This window comes from Oryx dammah, unplaced genomic scaffold (genome assembly GCF_014754425.2).
Source record: "Oryx dammah isolate SB20612 unplaced genomic scaffold, SCBI_Odam_1.1 HiC_scaffold_17, whole genome shotgun sequence".
Classification (NCBI taxonomy): Eukaryota; Metazoa; Chordata; class Mammalia; order Artiodactyla; family Bovidae; genus Oryx; species Oryx dammah.
Genome location: NW_024070201.1, coordinates 11,690,938 through 11,709,253, shown reverse-complemented (window position 1 = coordinate 11,709,253; position 18,316 = coordinate 11,690,938).

Sequence of the window (18,316 nt, the reverse complement as noted above, 5' to 3'; positions counted from 1 at the left end):
TCAAGACATTAGGAGTCCCAAAGCATTTTACATGATCTGACTGTGGAGAATTTAGTGCAAGTTACAATATCCATTATTGTCTGTAGGTCAGGTCAATTTTTGTTATGTTTTTATAGTGTTTAATTTTCTTTTTTTTAAGCAAAGTTTTTTCCCTTGGGAAAGGAGAAGTTAAGGAAATGAATTGTGTAGGTTTGTTTACTATCTGAGTTTTCTGTTTTACTCACATTAAGAATGTAGAAAGTGATTTACAAATCCTGTAAATATCATGGTTCAGTTCAGTTCAGTTCAGTTCAGTGGCTCAGCCGTGTCTGACTCTTTGCAACCACATGAATCCCAGCATGCCAGGCCGCCCTGTCCATCACCAACTCCCAGAGTTCACTCAGACTCACATCCATCGAGTCAGTGATGCCATCCAGCCATCTCATCCTCTGTCGTCCCCTTCTCCTCCTGCCCCCAAACCCTCCTAGAATCAGAGTCTTTTCCAATGAGTCAACTCTTCACATGAGGTGGCCAAAGTACTGGAATTTCAGCTTTAGCATCATTCCTTCCAAAGAAATCCTGGGGTTGATCTTCAGAATGGACTGGTTAGATCTCCTTGCAGCCCAAGGGACTCTCAAGACTTCTCTGACACCACAGTTCAAAAGCATCAATTCTTCGGCCCTCAGCCTTGTTCACAGTCCAACTCTCACATCCATACATTACTACTGGAAAAACTATAGCCTTGACTAGACAGACCTTAGTCAGCAAAGTAATATCTCTGCTTTTGAATATGCTATTTAGGTTGGTCATAACTTTTCTTCCAAGGAGTAAGCATCTTTTAATTTCCTGGCTGCAGTCACCATCTGCAGTGATTTTGGAGCCCCCCAAAATAAAGTCTGACACTGAATCCACTGTTAAGAACTGCTGAACAGAATGCCACAAAAATAAGACTAATTTAAATATGAAACGGAAATGTAATTTGAGGCCTCAGCCATCAGAATAGGTGTACTGAATCTGTAATACACACATGATATATATGGAATATATATATATAATATATAAAATATGTGAAATATATAATGCAGGAGAAAGAAGACACAAGTTTGATCCCTGGGTAGGAAAGATCCTGTGGTGAAGGAAATGGCACCTGACTCCAGTATTCTAACTGGAAAATTCCATGGGCAGAGGAACCTGGTGGGATACAGTCCATGGGGTCCAAAGAGTTGGACATGACTGAGCACATTATATCTTTTTATGTGTCTGATCATGAAAATCCCTGTCCCTATTAATAAATTTCTAATCTAGAGCCAGCCATCTTGGAATGTGAAGTCAAGTGGGCCTTAGGAAGCATCACTATGAACAAAGCTAGTGGAGGTGATGGAATTCCAGTTGAGCTGTTTCAAATCCTGAAAGATGATGCTGTGAAAGTGCTGCACTCAATATCTGAGCAAATTTAGAAAACTCAGCAGTGGCCACAGGACTGGAAAAGGTCAGTTTTCATTCCAATCCCAAAGAAAGGCAATGCCAAAGAATGCTCAGACTACCGCACAATTGAACTCATCTCACATACTAGTAAAATAATGCTCAAAATTCTCCAAGCCAGGCTTCAGCAATACGTGAACCATGAACTCCCTGATGTTCAAGCTGGTTTTAGAAAAGACAGAGGAACCAGAGATCAAATTGCCAACATCCGCTGGATCATGGAAAAAGCAAGAGAGTTCCAGAAAAACATCTATTTCTGCTCTATTGACTATGCCAAAGCCTTTGACTGTGTGGATCACAATAAAGTGTGGAAAATTCTGAAAGAGATGTGAATACCAGACCACCTAACCTGCCTCTTGAAAAATCTGTGTGCAGGTCAGGAAGCAACAGTTAGAACTGGACATGGAACAACAGACTGGTTCCAAATAGGAAAAGGAGTACGTCAAGGCTGTATATTGTCACCGTGCTTATTTAACTTATATGCAGAGTATACCATGAGTACACTGGACTGGAAGAAACACAAGCTGGAATCAAGATTTCTGGGAGAAATATCAATAACCTCAGATATGTAGATGACACCACTCTTATGGCAGAAAGTGAAGAGGAGCTAAAAAGTCTCTTGATGAAAGTGAAAGAGGAGAGTGAAAAAGTTGACTTAGAGCTCAACATTCAGAAAACGAAGATCATGACATCCGGTCCCATCACTTCATGGCAAACAGATGGGGAAACAGTGGAAACAGTGTCAAACTTTATTTTTGGGGGCTCCAAAATCACTGCAGATGGTGCCTGAAGCCATGAAATTAAAAGACTCTTACTCCTTGGAAGAAAAGTTATGACCAACCCAGATAGCATATTCAAAAGCAGAGACATTACTTTGCCGGCTAAGGTCCGCCTAGTCAAGGCTATGGTTTTTCCTGTGGTCATGTATGGATGTGAGAGTGGGACTGTGAAGAAGGCTGAGCACCAAAGAATTGATGCTTTTGAACTGTGGTGTTGGAGAAGACTCTTGAGAGTCCCTTGGACTGCAAGGTGATTCAACCAGTCCATTCTGAAGGAGATCAACCCTGGGATTTCTTTGGAAGGAATGATGTTAAAGCTGAAACTCCAGTACTTTGGCACCTCATGTGAAGAGTTGACTCATTGGGAAAAGACTCTGATTCTGGGAAGGATTGGGGGCAGGAGGAGAAGGGGATGACAGAGGATGAGATGGCTGGATGGCATTATGGACTCGATGAATGTAAGTCTGAGTGAACTCCGGGAGATGGTGATGGACAGGGAGGCCTGGCGTGCTGTGATTTATGGGGTTGCAAAAAGTGAGACACGACTGAGGGACTGGACTGAACTAAACTGAAATATAATGAAAAGAAACAGAAAAGGTTTTGAGGTCCATAGTGTTAATGAACACAAAAGTTAGTAGTAGAATTTATGTTTCATCATTTCTTGTTTGTTGTTCCCCCCCCCCCCAGGTGTCTCTTGTACATGAAACCTGTTGAACTCATCTGAAATATAATCAAAATAACTATTAATAAAATAATAAATTTATTAGAACTTACTTCATTAAAAGGACACACTATCTTGACATTTTGACAGTGTCTCAAAAGGCGAAGAAGGGGAAGGAAGAAGTGGGAAATTTAGAGTACTTTTAAATTGGGCCTGTAAGAATTAAAGTTTCAAGGTGGAAAACTTACTAGGAGTGGAGAAAGTTTGTGATATATATATTTTTTAAATGTTTAAGATATATTTGGCAGATGCAATAAAAAGATTATCTTTAAGTGATTCTTAAGGTGCATAAGTGAGTCTTGAGGAGTCTACTGTAGTTAAATTGTTGTCAAGTTCTCCAAGTCAGTAGACCACTATGTCTGATAAGACTATGTGTAAGAATTTCCTTAAAAAATAGTTGTTATTCATTGTTTTATCTTTTTCATACAAAAGTTTGCTAGAAAACACAACAACATCATGTCATGTTAATATAGATTATCTACATTCTTAAATAAATCTGTGAACATATCAGCTCAATTCTCAGTTCCAGTTATAGTCCTTCTTATCCCAAGCTCAAATTGGACTGGTTCAGTGAACAGTTCAATTCACACCATGGCCTGAAGAGTCATGAAAAGACTTCAGGATTCCAGTGTTGGCTGTTTCAAATACTATGTATAGCACATTTTTTGTACTTCATAGAATATTTTTATTTTGGAATAATTAATTGGACAATAGGAAATAAATTGAATGTAAAGATTTGAAGATTTCATACTTAAACACTGGAATATAAATAAATATTTAGGAAAGATTACCATAAGAATTTTCAGTCTAACTCAAATCAGGAACTGAGATTCCCCAATTAACCTATGACTACAAATCCTATTCTCAACCCTCCAGATATTTAATTATCATATTTTTTATGTTTTATAGATATTATTAATAGTATTAAAAATCAGATGTAAGCAAGAATATAAATTTAAAAAATTAAAAACATAAAAAAGCTAATATGTTTCTAGGCTACTCTGATTTTTAAACAATGACTCTTGGCCTCACAAACTCCATGGGTGAGAATTTCTATAAGCTTACCAACATTCAGTATCTACCTTTGTCAATCATGACATGCTTGATTTTTCCCACTCTCTATGCCTCCTGTAAACCATGATATAATGATGCTCAAGAACAGAAATAGGCCATCCAAAAGTGTTACTTTAAATCTCAAATTGAGGGCTTTATTTGAATGGAATCAAACTATCTAGTGATCACTTTTTTCTGAGTTGGGGAAAATATATGTCAAAATATATCCTGGTTGTTTATGATAATTAGGAAGTTGCACAGAAGGGAGTGGTGAAAAGCTAATGTTAAATCATAGCAGCCCATTAATATTTCAGCTCCTAAGTAAAATATTTGTTAACATGACTTAGGACCATGGAAGTATGACTATTTCAGAAAAGTAGGCACCTATTGCCTTCAGTAGTGTGTTTAAGAGCACATCTTAATTGATTCTTAGTAAACAAAGCCAGGAAGATGTAAATAAATGCTAATCTTAAAGGTGAATAATTTATTTCTTTAAGATTCAGTTCAGTTCAATAACTCACTCGTGTTTGACTCTTTGGAACCCCATGGACTGCAGCAAGCCAGGCTTCCCTGTCCTTCACCAATTCCCATAGCTTTCTCAAATCATGCCCACCAAGTCAATGTTGCCATCCAACCGTCTCATTCTCTGCCATCCCCTTCTCCTTTTGCCTTCAATCTTATTCAGCATCAGGGTCTTTTCTAATGAGTCAGCTCTTCACAACAGGTGGCCAAAGTATTGGAGTTTCAGCTTCAGCATCAGTTCTTCCAATGAATATTCAGGAGTGATTTCCTATAGGATGGACTGGTTGGATCTCCCTGCTGTCCATGGGACTCTCAAGAGTCTTCTCCAACAGCACAGTTCAAAAGTATCAATTCTTCAGCACTCAGCTTTCTTCACAATCCAACTCTCATATCCATACATGACTACTGGAAAAACCATAGCCTTGACTAGATGGACCTTTGTTGACAAAGTAATGTCTCTGCTTTTTAATATGCTGTCTAGGTTGGTCATAACTTTCCTTCCAAGAAGTAAGTGTCTTTTAATTTCATGGCTGCAATCACCATCTGCAGTGATTTTGGAGCCCCCAAAATAGTCAGCCACTGTTTCCACATGTATTTGCCATGAAGTAATGGTACCGGATGCCATGATCTTAGTTTTTTTGAATGTTAAGTTTTAAGCCAGCTTTTTCACTCTCCTCTTTCACTTTCATCAAGAGGCTCTTTAGTTCCTCTTCACTTTCTGCCATAAGGGTGATGTCATCTGCATATCTGAGGTTATTGATATTTGTCCCTGCAAACTTGATTCCAGCTTGTGCTTTATCCAGCCCTGCATTTGGCATGATGTACTCTGCATATATAAGTTAAATAAGCAGGGTAACAATATACAGCCTTGACATACTCCTTTCCCAATTTAGAACCAGTCTTTTGTTCCATGTCCAGTTCTAACTGTTTTTATTCTTCAAGATAAATTGTTTAAATTAATGCACTTATTTTTAATTAAATTTTAATGTTTATTTGGAAATGAAAAATCCCTTCTAAGCTAAAGCAATAAGCAGATTAGATGTAATCAAACTTGAAGTTAATCTTATCTTTACCACAAAACCAAAGTTATTCATCTCTTTATTGGGCAAATGTAGATACCCATTAGGAAACTCTGTCCTCAGTCACTCAGTCAAGTCTAACTCTTTGCACCCCTGTCTACGGGATTCTCCAGGGAAGAACACTGGAGTGTGTTGCCATTTCCTTTAGGAAAATCTCACTTTATGTTTGTGTCTCTGGACATGTGAAGGATAGGAAAGCACTTTAATAAACATATACAGCATAGTTACTCAGGTATTTTGTTGCTTGCCTAGGAAATTCAAATTTTAACTATCTCAATCCAATAGTTGACTAACAAAACAGAACACAGATTCTATAATACTAGAATATTTGGCCTCAGGTGGTGAAGATAAAATGACATTCTGCTGAATATCACAGGGAAATAGAGGATAGTTACATGCTTGTGGCTCTAAAGTCCTTAGCAAAGCAATGTCTTTGTTTATTGGGTTTTTTGACAGGAGGAATGAGTTCACTATGGTTGGTGCATTGCATGGTTAAATGTTTCTCTATCAGATTTTTCTATTACTAATTTTAGTCTTTATTAGCTGCCAATTTTAAAAAGTATTATTCAACTTAGGTAGAATTTGTGGGTTGATCTGAAACTTGTTACGTTCACCACCTACTGATTCTGACAATCTTAATGTAAATTTTGGTCACAATGAATCTATAATTTCATGGAGATCTTGCATTTAGTCTTGATTTACACACAAATGTATATATAAGTCAATGTCCAAGTTAACTGTAATCTGACTATGAAAAGGAGAATCCTGGAGTTTTTTTTTTTTTTTAAGGACATCATGGAGAGTATTTATTTGACAATTTTATTTACATAGTAGATCATTACTTATTTTAATAGATCTGATGTCAAAATTAAAAAAAAAATGCTCCTTAGCCCAGGATCTAAGGGTAACAGTTATGATTTGAGATTAGAGAATAGCTCACGAGTTATTAGAAATAACTACAGCCTGCAAAGTTGACAATGAAGGATAGATTGTGAGGTCATGAGGGCTTACAGATATTATGTTTCTGGTATCAATACAAATCTACAGGATTTGCTTTAGCCTTCAGAGAACATTCTCCTAAAATGTTTGATAGTAAAGGAAGAAATCCAGAAATTGTTTTCCTCTTAAAGCAGCTTCATTAAGCTTTGCTCCTCATTTTTTTACTCCTCAGATATCTGTAACAATTGCTTTTCCAATGATTATTCTTCTCATAATATCTTCATGTGTCCTCAAAAAGATACTTCTTCTGATGCTTAATGACAAGGAGGAGTATTAACTGACAAAAATATCAACTTATTTTGAATCTTAAAATGTTTTTGTGTCAACAGTTTTCTAAATGCTCAATTAGAGATTAGAGATCTGACAGAAGGACTTTATTCCATTTCAGATTCCTTTTTTTTTTTAAATTTCATTGCGTTCCTGTCATCCCTGTTAAGTCTGTTAGGTTTTCCCTCTCTGTTAGGTCTTCCCTGGTCTTTCAGATGGTTAAAAAAAAAAAAAAATCTGCCTGCAATGCAGGAGACCTGGGTTCAATCCTTGGTCAGAAAGATCCCTTGGAGAAGGCAATGGCAACTCACGTCAGTATTCTTGCCTGGAGAACTTCATGGACAGGGGAGCCTGGTGGGCTACAGCCCATGGAGTCACAAAGAGTCACAGACAACTGAGCAACTAACACATTCTGATATTCTGTCTTAAGGTCATCAAAAAGCATAACAGCAGGGGTCAGGTCTGTATTGGGATTTATTTCTGAATGTTGTCAAAAAGTAAAAAAAATTCAATTTTGAAGATGGTTTAACTTTGAAGGTTTCTGGCTGAACAAGAGTTTAGTGAATCAGGAAAAAGTTTTTGAGCACAGAAACCTTTTGAGCAAAGGAAGGCAGCAGAGGAATGCTAGGATAAAAGCCATTAAGTCCAAGTTTTGGTTGTGCTGTATCTAAAGAAGAGATTATTTTAAGGCTTACTTATTTTTCACTTGCCTTAGCCAATAATATTTTAGGAAAACAATCTTGGAATTTGATTGTTTTAAAACTTCCTCATACAAATAAAATATCCAAATCTTTAAAAGTTTGGAATTTCACTTCCAGTCCATTGTAAGACACCTCTTAAGTGCATAGTTTTGTTCATATCAATAGTTCCTCACAGAATATGGTTTTGCAATAAAAGGTTTGAGCTACTTTTCCATGCAAAAATTTGCATAAATATTAAATACATTTTGATAAGTTAAAGAAGTAGACCAAAGAATTACGTGCATATGAAGAAATGCATTCTTATGACATCCTGGAAAAGGCAAAACTGGAAGAATTGTTATAGACTGAATTATCATATTTCCTCAAAATTTAAATGTTAAAACTAAATCCCCAAGATGATGAAACTTGAAAGTGGGATCTTTAAGAGGCCATTAGCATGAGGGCAGAACTCTTGTTAATGGAATTAGCATCCTTATCAAACACACCTCAGAGAGATCCATGGATCCTTCTATCATGTTGGAACATAGTGAGAAGACTATGAGGAATAAACATTTGTAGATTAAGCTACCCAATATGGGGTATTTTTGTTATTTCAGATCAAGTGGATTAAGACAGCCACCTATGGATGAACTTGAGTCTATATATAGTCTCTGTTAAACTAATTGCATCAACGTTCCTCTAAGTTAATTATGATATATAATTAAAACAAATCTGGATATTTGATGGAGAGGTGCCCCCACCTTGTTTTTCTTAAGGTGTTTCTGGCTGTTGTTATCCTTTTGATTTCCATATGAATTTTATAAGAATAAAAAAAGAACTCATAAATTTTGAGTTTCAAGATCTCAACAATGTTAATGATTTTTAATAACATTGTTTTGAATCCAAATATTTAGTTGAGGAGAATCACCATCTTAAAAAGATTGAGTCCTCAAAACTATGCACATTGTATTTATCTTTACATATTTGTATGTTTCTTTTATCTATATTATTTAATAATTACTGTGCTGAATTAGAAGCCTTGCTTTTTGGTTGTTATGGCCAGATTTATTGATAGGCATATAATGCTTCTATGATACTTTAATATTTCCCTTTTGAGTTGTTACTGTATATTGACATCAAATTGATTTAAATTATATTTTACCTGAAAATATGTCTAGATTATTATAGTAGTTTATCTGAAAACCCATTTGGATTTCCCTTAAGTCCTACATATCTTCACTGAATGATTGGTTTGTCTTCTTTTCCAATGTTTAATTTTATTTCTTTTGCTTTTTCATTACTTCATGGTTAGCCAATTTATTAGTATATTATACAATAGAAGTGAATTAAGCAGCCTTCCTAGTTTATTACTCTTTGAAGTTAGTCTTCAACATTTTATTATTCTGTATGAACAATATATGAAGTTTTTATTTTCTAGGTACTTCTTCTTGCAAAATGATTCAATGTTGTATATTTAGATTTTTTATCCAGTTTTTATTGAGATATAATTGACATCAACCTCGAATAAGTTTAAGATATACAGCATAATGATTTGACTTATATGTATCTTGAAATGATTGCCATAATAAGGTTAGTGAACCTCTATTGTATAAATACAAAATTTAAAAAATATGAACATATATATTTTTATTCTGATGAGAACTCTCTGGCTTTGCTCTCCCAACAACTTTCATATATAACATACAGCAGTGTTAGTCATATTTTCCACGTTGTACATTGTACCTCTAATTCTTATTTTTCATATAATAGGAAGGCTGTACCATTTGACTACCTTTATCCAATTCTCTGGCTTCCCTGGTGGCTCAGATGGTAAAGAATTCACCCTCAGTGCAGGAGACCTTGGTTCGATCCCTGGGTTTGGCAAGATCCCCTGGAGGAAAGCATGGCAATCCACTCTAGTATTCTTGCCTGGAGAATCCCAGTGGACAGAGGAGACAGGTGGGCTACAGTTCAAGGGTCACAAGTAGTCGGACATGACTGAGCGACTAAGCACACATACACATCGAATTCTCCTTTCATCCACTGGTGTCTCCATCAGTAGTAACCGCAGATGATCATATAATTTATAAATACTTTCTCCCACTCAGGAGGTTGTCTTTGTCCTTTGTCAAGGATTTCTCTTGCCCCAAAACCTTTTAAGTTTAATTAAGCTTTGTTTGTGTGTTTTTGCTTTTATTTCCTTTGCTTTAGGAGTTATATCCCAAAAGACATTTTTATAATTTATATCATAGGTCATTCTGCCTATGTTTTATTCCAGGCAAAATATTCTTGGCAATTGATTTTTTTATTTTTGTATATGGGATGAGAAAATGTTTTAATTTTATTTTCTTACATGTAACTGTCCAGCTTTCCCAGAACTGTTAATTGAAGAGATTATTTAGTCTCTGTTGTATACTCCTACTTCATTTTTCACTTCCTTTGTAATAGTTTAATTGACTATAGGTTTGCTATTTCTGGGCTCTCTATTTTGTTCAATTGATCTATATCTGTATTTTATGTCAGTACCAAACAGTTTTGATTCCTGAAACCTTACAGTCATCTAAAGTCTCAGAGGATGATGTGCTCCATTGCTTCAGTAGTTGGCAGGCAGGTTATTTATGATTAACACCAACATTGGCTTATAATTTTCTTTTTTGTAATGTCTTTGACTGGTTTCTGTATCAGGATGATGTTGGATTCATAGAATGATTTTGTAAGTGTTCTTTCCTCTGAAATTTTATAGAATAATCTGAGAAGGATTTATGTTTATTCTTCTCAAATAATTTGGTAGAATTCATTTAAGAAACCATATAGTCCTGGACTTTTATTTGTTGGGAGCTTTTTAAGCTACCTGTTCAATTTCATTACTGTAATTGGCCTGCACGTATTTTCCATTTCTTCCTGGTTTAGTTTTGGGAAATTTAACGTTTGTAGAAATTTGTCTATTAGGTTATACATTTTTTTTTTTTTGGCATAGATTTGCTCACATTAATCTTAGTATTTTTGAAGTGTTTCTCCTTTTTCATTTCTGATATGTTAGGTTGCTCTCTCATTCTTTCTTGATGATTCTGGCTTAAAGGTTTATGAATTAAAAAAAAATTCTTTTCAAAAAGTCAGCTCTAGTTTTATTGCTCTTTTCTATTATTTTTATTTTTTTATTTTATTAATTTATGCTCAACACTTCATGAGTCTAGTTCCTTTAGGTGTTAGCTTAAAGGGATTATTTGATATTTTCCTTCTTTCCTTAGGTAAACTTGTATTGCTATAAATGTTTGTCTTAGAACTGATTTTACTGAATCCCATAGATTTTGGATCATCATGTTTTCATTTCATTTCTCTCCAAGTAATGTTTTATTTCTGCTTTGATTTCTTTAGTGATTCACTGGATGTTTAATAGCATTTGTTTAGTCTTCATGTATTTGTGTTTTTTCTAGTTTATTTTTTTTTCTTGTTCTTTTCTAGCTTCACAGCATTGTAGTCAAAAAAGATACTTGATATTACTAAAATGTTTTTAATTTTGACAAAGCTTATGGTGTGTCCTAGCATGTGAATTATCCTGGAGAATGTTATATGTGTATTTGTGAAAAATATGTATTTTGTTGGCTTTATATATATATTACAATTTTTGTTCAGTTGCCAAGTCATGTTTGACCATTTGTGACCCCATGGACTGCAGCATACCAGGCTTCCCTGTCCTTCACTATTTCCCAGAGTTTGCTCAAATGCATGTCCATTGTGTCAATGATGCCATTCAACCTATCTTCTTATTTGCATACTATAAGTAATTTCATATCTAAGTATAGTTATTTATATTCCTATATGAAGAACTTAGGCACAGAGGATTTAATATAGAAGTATGTATTCATTATTAAGTTTATAAAAAAATGAGCTTCTAATATATCATTTTTTTCCTCTAAAACTTGTAAAATTTATCTTATCCTTTCTTCTCAGGTATATAATCCATACATTATGTTTTATTTGAATATTGAAAGGAATTCAAGTATTTAAAATTAAATCATTTAATTTTGGATCTTTTTAAGACTGGTTTATTTTACTTAACACAGTGTCCTAAAGATTCATCTATGTTGTAACATATGTCAGTATTTTCTTTTTAAGTATGAATAATGTGCCTTTGTATATATAGATTGGAGGCCTATCTGGTGGCTCAGCTATAAAGACTCTTCCTGCCAATGCAGGAGATGCAGGTTCGATCCTTGGATTGGGAAGAATCCAGGAGAAGAAAACAGCAACCCACACTGGCATTCTTGTCTGGGAAATTCTGTGGACAGGGTAAGCCTGGCAAGATACAGTCCATACGGTTGCAAAAAGTTTGGACACAACTTAGCGACTAAACAGAGGAGAGTGGAAAAGATGGCTTAAAGCTCAACATTCACAAAACTAAGATCATGGCATGAAGTGCGGTCACTTCATGGCAAATAGATGGGGAAACCCAATGGAAACAGTGACAGACTTCATTTTCTTGGGCTCCAAAATCACTGCAGATGGTGACTGCAGCCATGGAATTAAAAGATGCTTGCTTCTTGGAAGAAAAGCTATGGCCAATCTAGACAGCATATTAAAAAGCAGATACATTACCTTGATGACAAAGGTACATCCAGTCAAAGCTATGGTTTCTCCAGTAGTCGTGTATGGATATGAGAGTTGGACTATAAAGAAAGCTGACAGTGAAGAATTGGTGCTTTTGAACTTTGGTGTTGGAGAAGACTCTTGAGAGTCTCTTGGACTGCAAAGATATCAAACCAGTCCATCCTAAAGGAAATCAATCGTGAGTATTCATTGGAAGGACTGATGCTGAAGCTGAGCTTCAATATTTTGGCCACCTGATGGGAATAACTGATTCATTAGAAAAGACCCTGATGCTGGGAAAGATTGAAGGCAGGAGGAGAAGGGAACAACAGGGGATGAGATGGCTGGATGGCATCACCAACTCGATGGAGATGAGTTAAAACAAGTTCCGGAAGTTGGTGTTGGACAGGGAAGCTTGGCATGCTGCATTCTTTGGAGTCACGAAGAGTCAGACACGACTGAGATTGAACTGAACTAGTGAGTAAACAACAACAGCAAAGTATAGATCACATTTGTTTGCTCATTATCTGTCAATGGATATTTGGGTTGTTTCCAGTTTTGTGTTATTGTAAACAATGTTTCAGTAAACATGAGTATTAAATGCTTCCTCCATACTGCGCTCTCTATTATTTTGGACATACCCAGAATTGGAGCTGATGGGTTATATGTAATTCTATTTTTAATTTTTTGAAAAATTGCCATACTGTTTTCAGTTTAAGTAAGTAAGTGAAGTCGCTCAGTCGTGTCTGACTCTTTGCGACCTCGTGGACTGTAGCCTATCAGGCTCCTCTGTCCATGGGATTCTCCAGGTAAAAATACTGGAGTGGGTTGCCATTTCCTTCTCCAGGGGGTCTTCCCAACCGAGGTCTCCCGCATTGGAGGCAGACGCTTCAACCTCTGAGCCACATCCCCCCAAATATTAATAAAGATCACACAATTGGAAGTAAATATATGGCAATTAATTTTTAACCATTTCCCTTAAATAAATTGCCTTGCTTGTTTCTGGAGTTGAATGCCATTCCCTTTGCTGCTAGTTTCTTATTAAAATTAATTTGCTTCCAAATCCTCACTTTTGAGCTTCAGGGCATTTGTTTTCATGATTATAAGACATAATAGAGGAATTTTTCCTATACTGGTCTATTTTCTTCCTTCCAGCTTTCAGTTCAGTTCAGTTCAGTAACTCAGTCATGTCTGACTCTTTGTGACCCGTGAATCACAACATACCAGGCTTCCCTGTCCATCACCAACTCCCAGAGTTCACTCAAACTCACGTCCATCAAGTCGGTGATGCCATCCAGCTATCTCGTTCGTTGTCCCCTTCTCCTCCTGCCCCCAATCCCTCCCAGCATCAGGGTCTTTTCCAATGAGTCAACTCTTTGCACAAGGTGGCCAAAGCATTGGAGTTTCAGCTTTAGCATCAGTCCTTCCAGTGAACACCCAGGACTGATCTCCTTTAGGATGGACTGGTTGGATCTCTTTGCAGTCAGCTTTAGTGAAATACAATTGACATATAAAACTGTTTAAGGTGAATAACATAATGATTTGACTAACAAATAATGATATGATTGCTACAAATTAAGGGAACATCCATCAATTCATATAGACACAAAATAAAAAGAAAATAAATATTTTTGTTGTGCAGATAATTCCTAGATTCACCTACTTATCAATGATTATTATATTAATCATGTTGTACATCACATCCCTTTCTTTTCATTTCCATTTCCATGCAATACCTTTTTCCATCCCCTCACTTTCAGTCCATATGTGTCTTTACATCTGAAATGAGTTTCTATTAATCAGCATACCTATGAATATTATCTTATCCATTCAGCCACATTTGCATTTTGATTGGAACATGCCATTTATTCAAATTATAAAGAATTGTTAATAGGCATGTACTTATTACCATTTTGGTAATTGCTTTCTGCTTGTTTCTAGAGTCATTTATTGTTTCTTTCTTCTTATTGTTCTCTCTTCCCTTGTGATTTGATTATTATATACAGTACTATGCTTGGGATCCTTTCTCTTTTTGTGTGTGTGTGTGTATCTTTTATATATTTTTAGTTTGTAGCTACTTTGAAGTATATCAGGTATATGTATATCAGTTCAGTTCAGTTCAGTCACTCAGTGGTGTCCGACTCTTTGCAACGCCATGAATTGCAGCATGCCAGTCTTCCCTGTTCATCACCAACTCCCAGAGTTCACTCAAACTCATGTCCATCGAGTTGGTGATGCCATCCAGCCATCTCATCCTCTGTTTTCCCCTTTTCCTCCTGCCCCCAATCCCTCCCAGCATCAGGGTCTTTTCCAGTGAGTCAACTCTTTGCATGAGGGGGCCAAAGTACTGGAGTTTCAGCTTTAGCATCATTCCTTACAGTGATTTTGGAGCCCCCCAAAATAAAGTCTGACACTGTTTCCACTGTTTTCCCATCTATTTCCCATGAAGTGATGGGACCAGATGCCATGATCTTCGTTTTCTGAATGTTGAGCTTTAAGTCAACTTTTTTCACTCTCCACTTTTCTCTTTCACTTTCATCAAGAGGCTTTTTAGTTCCTCTTCACTTTCTGCCATAAGGGTGGTGTCATCTGCATATCTGACGTTATTGGCATTTCTCTTAGCAATCTTAATTGCAACTTGTGCTTCTTCCAACCCATCATTTCTCATGATGTACTCTGCAGATAAGTTAAATAAGCAGGGTGACAATATGCAGCCTTTACGCACTCCTTTTCCTATTTGGAACCAGTCTGTTGTTCCATGTCCAGTTCGAACTATTGCTTCCTGACCTGCATACAGATTTCTCAAGAGGCAGATAAGGTGGTCTGGTATTTTCATCTCTTCCAGAATTTTCCAGTTTATGCACCATCAGTTACATGTTAAAAGCAATAACACCTATTGTACAAGTTCACAAAAAAGTTTTGAATGAGTCCATATTTTTTTAAGTGCATGTTTATTGAGAAAGACATTTTAAAAGCCCAAATTTGAACAGAGTTTATACCTAAAATCATTTGAGCATGTTTTTCTTTTGAAAAGGTAAGTTTGCATGAATGTTTATATTGATTTATAATGCCAAGTTATGTCATTTTAACTTACATAATTTCAAGATAAATAGTTTGTATTTTACTTTTCTTCCAAAATCAAAAATATTTTGAAAACAAATTTACCAAAAGATGAAATCAAGACATCAAATGAGTGTCAGAGTATCCAACCATATATAAACTGTTGAATAGGGAAGTGATAAATTTCCACACACTATAAAGCTTCACTGGTGGCTCAGAGTTTAAAGCAACTGACTGCAATGCAGGAGACCTGGGTTCAATCCCTGGGTTGGGGAGATCCCCTGAAGAAGGAAATGGCAAGCCACTCCAGTATTTTTTCCTGGAGAATCCCATGGACGGAGGAGCCTAGTGGGCTACATGCACAAAGAGTCGGACACGACTGAGAGACTTCACTTCACTTTCATGAAGCATATACACTTTTGTGCAACTCTCAAATGTAAATAATGAAAAGTTAGGTGTGTTTCTAAGGACTTATATTTCAACTCTTTAAATGAAAATATCCTTACACAACCTTCCAGTAATAATTACTGGCCATATAAATGTACATTCTCATGTAAGAGTTTGAGTTACACAACTGTTGTGCATCCTGTTTTGGTCTGCTCTATTTTCAAGACAATTTCATATCTGAATTGATAATCTTAAGATTCTTGTTTTCGAGTTTTCATTTTCTTTCAGGAAAAGAAAAGAAAAAAACAAAAAAGCACCTTTCTTTTTAAAATTTCCTTTTAAAAATTTCCTCTTTGATCCATGGGTTATTTTGTAACATATTGTTTAGTCCCTAAATACCTGGGAATTTTTTTAGAGTTTTATGGTGTTGATTATAAACTGCTTAAGTCTATTGAATCATCTTACATAACCCAGAATAAGGTCTGTAAATCTCTATATTCACCTGAGAAAAATGTGCATTTTGCTATCATTAAATTATCCATAAATGTTAATCAATCAAATTGGTTGATAATATTTCTCAAGACAGCTGTGTTTGTCTACCTCTTATTTAAATTATTGATGCACAGAGAGAGGAATTGAAATCTCTGTAAATGCTACTAAAATGTTTATTTCTTATTACAGTGCTATCATTTATTATTTCCTGTAATTTGTAGCTCTAGTTGTAGGTACATTAATACTAATACCGTTACATTTCTTTTTCCTTTCCCAAACTTTCATTTTTAATTTATTTTTGTCTTTACATTTGAAATATATTTCTTGTAGTAAGATAGAGTTGTATCTTTTTTTTTAATCTAGTCAAAACTGTCTTTAATTGAATTATATAAACAATATACATTTAAAGAGATGAGTAACAGTTAACAGTAAAGATGTTATAGAAGCAAAAGAGATCAAGAAGATATGGAAATAATACACAGAGAAACTGTACAAAAAATATCTTAATAAGCCAGATAACCACAATGGTGTAGTCTCACTCAGAGCAAGACATTCTGGAAGGTGAAGTTATGTGGGCTTTAGGAAGCACTGCTGTCAATAAAGCTAGTGGATGTGATGGAATTCCAGCAGAGCTATTCAAAACCCTAAAATATTATGCTATCAAAGTATTAAACTATCAAAGTATTATCCACCCATAAGTGGCCACTGGACTGGAAAAGTCAATCCTCTTCTCAATTCCCAAGAAGGACATTCCTAAGGAATGTGAAAACCTCTGGACAATTGTATTCACAGCTTGAACATTCTAGTAAGGCTATTCTCAAAATCCTCCAAGTTAGGCTTTAGCATTATGTGAACCAAGATGTTCAAGCTGGCTTTAGAAAAAGCAAAAGAACCAGAGGTCCAATTGCCAACATTCATTGGGTCATAGAGAGAGCAAGGGAATTCCAGAAAAACAACTACCTGTTTTATTGATTACCCTGAAGCTTTGACTCTGTGGATTATAACAAACTGTGGAAAACTCTTAAAGAGATGGGAATACAAGATTATTTTACCTATCTCTTAAGAAACCTGTGGATCAAGAAGCAGTAGTTAGAACCCTGTATGGAACAAATGACTGATTCAGAATTGAGAAAGGTCTACAATAAGGCTGCTACTTTCACCGTGTTTATTTAACTTATATGTGTAGCACATCATGAGAAATGCCAGTCTGGATGAGTTACAAGCTGGAATCAAGATAGCTGGGAGACATATAAACAATCTCACATATGTGGATGATACCATTCTATTGACAGAAAGAAAGAGGAACCAAAGAGCCTTTTGATGAGGGTGAAGGAACAGAGTGAAAAAACTGGCTTAAAACTCAATATTAAAAAAAAAAAAAAAACTAAGATGATGGCATTCAGTCCCATTAATTCATGACAAAAACATGGGGAGAATGTGGAAGCAGTGACAGAGTTCCTCTTCTTGGACTTTAAAATCACCGTGGATGGTGACCACAGCCCTGAAATTAGAAGACAATTGCTTTTTCCAGGAAAGTTATGACAAACCTAGACAGTGTGTTTAAAAACAAAGACATCACTTTGCCCACAAAGATCTGTATAAAGCTGCTATGGTCTTTCCAGTAGTCATGTATTAATGTGGGAGCTGGAAAATAAAGAAGGCAGAGTGGCAAAGAACTGATGCCTTTGAACGGTGGAGCTGGAGAAAACTCTTGAGAGTCCCTTGGACAGCAAGGAGATCAAATCAGTCAGTCCTAAAGAAAATCAACTCTGAATACTCTTTGAAAGGACTGATACTGAAGTTGACACTCCAATACTTTGATCATCTTATGTGAACAGCTAACTCATTGGAAAAGACCCTGATGCTGGGAAAGATTGAAGGCAGAAGGTGGAGAGGTAAACAGAGGATGAGATTGTTGGCTGGCATCACCAATTCAATGAGCATGAACTTGGGCAAACTCCAGGACATGTTGAGGGACAAGGAAGACTTGCATGCTGCAGACCATGGAATCATGCAGAGTCAGACATGACTTGGCAACTGAACAACAACAATAAATATGGTTATTTCCTTCTGAGTTTTTTTTTTTTAATTTTTTTAATTTTATTTACTTTTGATTGAATTGAATCTTCATTGCTGCACATGGACTTTCTCTAGTTGCAGAGAGCAGGGACTAACCTCTAGTAGCAGTGCACAGGCTTCTCATTGAAATGGCTGCTATAGTTGTGGAGC